General features: G+C 33.8%; 1 non-coding gene across 1 annotated transcript; it reads right to left on the bottom strand.

Moving 5' to 3' along the window:
* Nucleotides 1-2,763: 2,763 nt before the first annotated feature.
* Nucleotides 2,764-2,866, bottom strand: LOC114671968 (U6 spliceosomal RNA). Its single transcript, XR_003722176.1, has one exon. It is a non-coding gene; the product is annotated as a U6 spliceosomal RNA (small nuclear RNA).
* Nucleotides 2,867-4,467: the final 1,601 nt, after the last annotated feature.

Raw genomic sequence — 4,467 nt, forward strand, 5'->3', positions numbered from 1 at the left:
GTCTAGGAAAATACAATACTTATCTGCAAATGTGAATGCTAATGAAACCCTGTTGCTGGCTAATTTCCATCAGAGGAAATTGCTGCATATTCAAAATATCTATAGGTGGACACTGAAAATCATCATTGCTATTAAAAAGCAGTTTATACCAGAGTTCATGTTTGAACTAAAGTGAAAATTCTGTCTAATAAGAATATAATAACTGGTAGTCTCAGTATTTAATAGGAAGGAATGAAATTTGAGAAAACAGAAATAAAAGCTTTTTTTTTTTTTTTTAAGAAATCAACTAGATCTAGGGAATAATTACTATTGTGATCCATTGAATAGAAGCAGCATTTATTCACTTGGTGTGTAGTTTATTTATAATCCTCCTACCTATGAACACAGACTGCATTTGGGGTGTGTATGTACATGTGTGGGCAGCAGGGAGAGAACAAGTTGAAAGAGAATGAAATCAATGTATGAGGAACATAATTTAGGAATTTATCTTTTTTTAGTAATAGAGTTTGAAAAGTAAGATAAACCTGATAATGAGTTTTCTTCCTTGTAGCCAGGTTTGTGTATAAAAGGAAAAGACTTTCTCATATACAAATGCAAATCTATGTACCATGCCCCCGCAAATATAAGCAAGGATGTGCACATATGTCCCAAATTAATTCCAAAGCAATTTCAGACCCAGATTTGTGTTAATGCATTTAGCAAGTAATTAGTTGTCCATTCATTCATTAACAGCATATTTTAAAACTTCTTGCAAAACCCAACCTCCCCCCTCAACAAAGTGGCACTTCTAAGAAGACAGAAGGGATAGAAAATATGTCGGGTAAGATGAGAAAACAAATCAGAGAAAGAAAATTACATGTTAGCTGTAGAAGAACATTAGTCATAGAAATGGGATTTACAAAGAACACACTTTGCTTTCCTTTACCTTTTCACACAAAAAAGGGTGAAGTTGCGAATTGGAACTGCATCAGTGGGTACTTTAGCATTTTATGATTCCAGTTTAGTATAATGTTTTTCTCTCTTGGACGTTATAATTTTTCTTCCATTTGTAAAGCGCTTTATAGTTTTCTAAGCAGTTTCACATAGAGTAGCTCATTTGTGGAACTAATAGCATTTATGTGGGATCACAATATTCTAATAGAATTGTGCAATTCGCATAATGAGTTTAACTTGTTATTAAAATGAATTTCACTTGGATAAGATTGAAGGGGAAACCAGGCAGGTCAACAATCTTGAGGTAAGTTCTGACCATTTTGGATTTGTAAGAGCTGAGGGTAAGAAATAAAGATACTTTGGGAGAATATGACCATAGATAAAATAAGTTTAAAAATGAAGGCTAAAGGCACACAGATGTCCTGTTCCTATTTCAAAATTTCACTAGGAGTTGTGATAGAGATTGCCAATTTCCATTCTCCTCCTTTTCCTCCTCTTACAAACACAGGCTCTGCATTACTGAATGTGCCAAGCTGGAAAACTGCATCACCCAGCCTCCCTTTCCCCTTCTTGCTTTTATTAGCCTATGGTTTTTGTAACATGCTGGACCTTCTGACTCCAAGGAGATCTAGATAATGGAAGCTACACAGTAAAGATGGAGCAGAAAAAGATGGAAGGAATCTATGACATCAGTGTTCTGTTAAACACCTCCATGCATTCTTCTATTATTCCAGTCATTGCTAGATGACTAATTTTGCTCAGGTACAACAAAACAACTTGGTGAAGCCTGCCATGCACCTCTCCCTTCCTGATCTACAGAATCTCTAATCATTTTACCTTCATATGGGAAACTAATAGGAACTTCTTCAGCACCCAAGGAAGTGCAACCCATAAGTGTTAGTAGTAGTGTATGAAAAGAGTTAACACATGTTGGGAATAAAAAATACCCTTTCCAATGGGTATTGGAAATGTAGCCAAGATATCCATGCTTTCCTTTTTCTTTCTTTCTGTCAAAGAGCCCCGATATATTTTGCAAAAGGCTTATCTGGCCTCCCAAGGAACATTCCAACAGGTGATCCATAGTGATTTTATATAAATAAAGCAATGTTGTCCAGTGTTGTCATTCCCTTCTCTGCACATACACTCCCTCCATCTGCCATTCCTGCTCACAAATAAACGTCCTACATATTAGCCTTTGTTTCAGACTTCTCTTTCCAGGGGTCCCAGGTGATGACAGATTAAAATCATACAGGAATAAACCAGTCCTGGATTGCCTAGCTCTGAGCGTTTCATTTTTAATATAAACAGGAGAGTTATCATAGCTTTCAGCTCAATAATTTATCTATTGATAAATTATTAATATTTATCTATGGTCACATTCTCCCAAACTAGCTTTTATTTATTTACTATAAATATTAATCTATTGATAATTAAACCATAATTTATCTTTTGGTTCTATTTTATAATTTTTAGTTTTTGATTTATATTCTCTATTTCATGATACTTCATTCTTGTATTTTCCTTTAGTTATTTAGACATAGTTTTCTTCAACTCTTTGAATATATTTTAAGATGATTTAAACTCTGTTTAAAGTCTTTCTAGTAAGGACAACTTCTGAGTTTCACAGGCCAGTTTCTATTGACTGGTATTTTTACTGTGTGTGGGTCATACTTTCTCATAATTTTGCATCTCTTACAATTTTCAATAATATATATATATTTATTTTAAATATTTAATTTAAAAATAAAGATTGCACATATTCAGTGTGCACAATGTGATGATTTCATATATGCATACATTGTGTAATGATTATCACAATCAAATTAACACATAAAATTATAAAATCAAATTTATATGTCATCCTTGTGTGGGGGCCATGCTAATCTTCTCTGTATCATTCTGATTTTAGTATATGTGCTGCCAAAACAAGCACTAAATATTGTAGTTAAACAATGTGGCAACTTTGAAAATCAGATTTCCTTACACTTTTGGGTTGTTGCTGTTGCTGTTTGTTATTTTTGTGGCTATTTGTTTAATTACTTTCCATGAGTAATTCTGTGGTATCTCTTTTATTTGTCCTGTGTGGACAGTTAAGCTTATTGGCCAGCTGATTATTAAACTACGATTCTCTTAAATGCACTGAACTAATAATTTTCCCTGCCTTCTCAAAGGTGGTTTTGTGTGTGTTGGGGTATGCCTTCAATGCTTTGCAAGGAGTTTGCAACTCTGCCTTCCTTTTTATTCCTGCTTGGGGAGATCCTCAAAGTTGGCTAAAGTTGAAAGAGTAGAGCCTTCTCAAGTATTTCCTGGGCATTTCCTAACCACATGTATATGGTGTTCTAGATTCCCAGGAATAGTTTAGTACTTTAAAAGTCTCCTATGAACAACTCTTTTCCTATTTTTTTCCCCTTGTAGTTATTTTTCTGGTCAGCTTCTTGTTTATCCCAGCTGTTATCTCACCTCAAGCAGCTGCAATATTAAACAATTACCACTAATTATTTCCAACAAATACCATAGAGAAAAAGCTGTTTTTAGAGTGTGAACTCTGAGTATAAAAAATAATAATAAGGAAACGCCATGCAAATTGGGGTTTCCAGGGAACTTCCAGATAAGTCAGATAATGACAATTCTGTGGCTATAGGACTTTTGAGGAAGTTCAAACCCAAAACCTGTCTGCCCCTACCAATGGCTATGAAGTTGCTGGTTTCAATGCCTACATTGATTGTGAGGACTTTTATTTTCAAACGTTCTGTAGATCTAGAGAGAGAGAACAATAGAAAAATGGTCAGTTAAAATGCCACAGTGTCCTGTTATTACCACAATCTTACCACAGTGCTTTTATTGAATAAATCCTTCTTGAGCTTGGTTAATTTTCAGAGTACTGAAAGTATTTATTTCACCTCTTTTTGTCAGTGTTTTCATTGCTTGTATAAAGGAGTAAATTATTGGACATCATTACTCTGTTATTCCTGCTGATGTTACCCTCTGAAATCAATCTGAATCCAAGAACAAAGGGGGAATTAAGATATTCTCAGATTTAAGAAAGCTAAGAGAATTAGCTGCCAGCAGAACTACCTTAAGATACTGGCAAACTAAAGTTCTCTTAACTAAATTAATTTTTTAAAAAATGATAAGAGAAGGACTTTTGGAACATTAGAAAGAAAACAAAAAAGAGAACAAATATATAGGTAAATAATATGGAAATGCCTTCTTTTTAGTTTTCTAAATTGTGTTTCTCTAACGTGTTTCTCACTGTATGTAGACAAAACCTTTAAGATAGTTGTATAATGAATATAGAAGGATAAATGGGTGTAAAGAGAGAGAATATTTCTATGGTTTGCTCAAACTGGTAAAATAATGATAGCAGTGGACTCTGATAAGCTACTTATATATTATATAATATCTGGAACCTTCGCTGAGACTATGTATAGATATAAACTCAAAACCACTGCATATAAATCAAAATGGAATAATAAAATATACACTGAATCCACAAAAAGACAGGACAAAGAAACCAAAACCTGGAAAGCAAAC

The sequence above is a fragment of the Macaca mulatta genome, chromosome 13, assembly GCF_049350105.2.
Source record: "Macaca mulatta isolate MMU2019108-1 chromosome 13, T2T-MMU8v2.0, whole genome shotgun sequence".
Classification (NCBI taxonomy): domain Eukaryota; kingdom Metazoa; phylum Chordata; class Mammalia; order Primates; family Cercopithecidae; genus Macaca; species Macaca mulatta.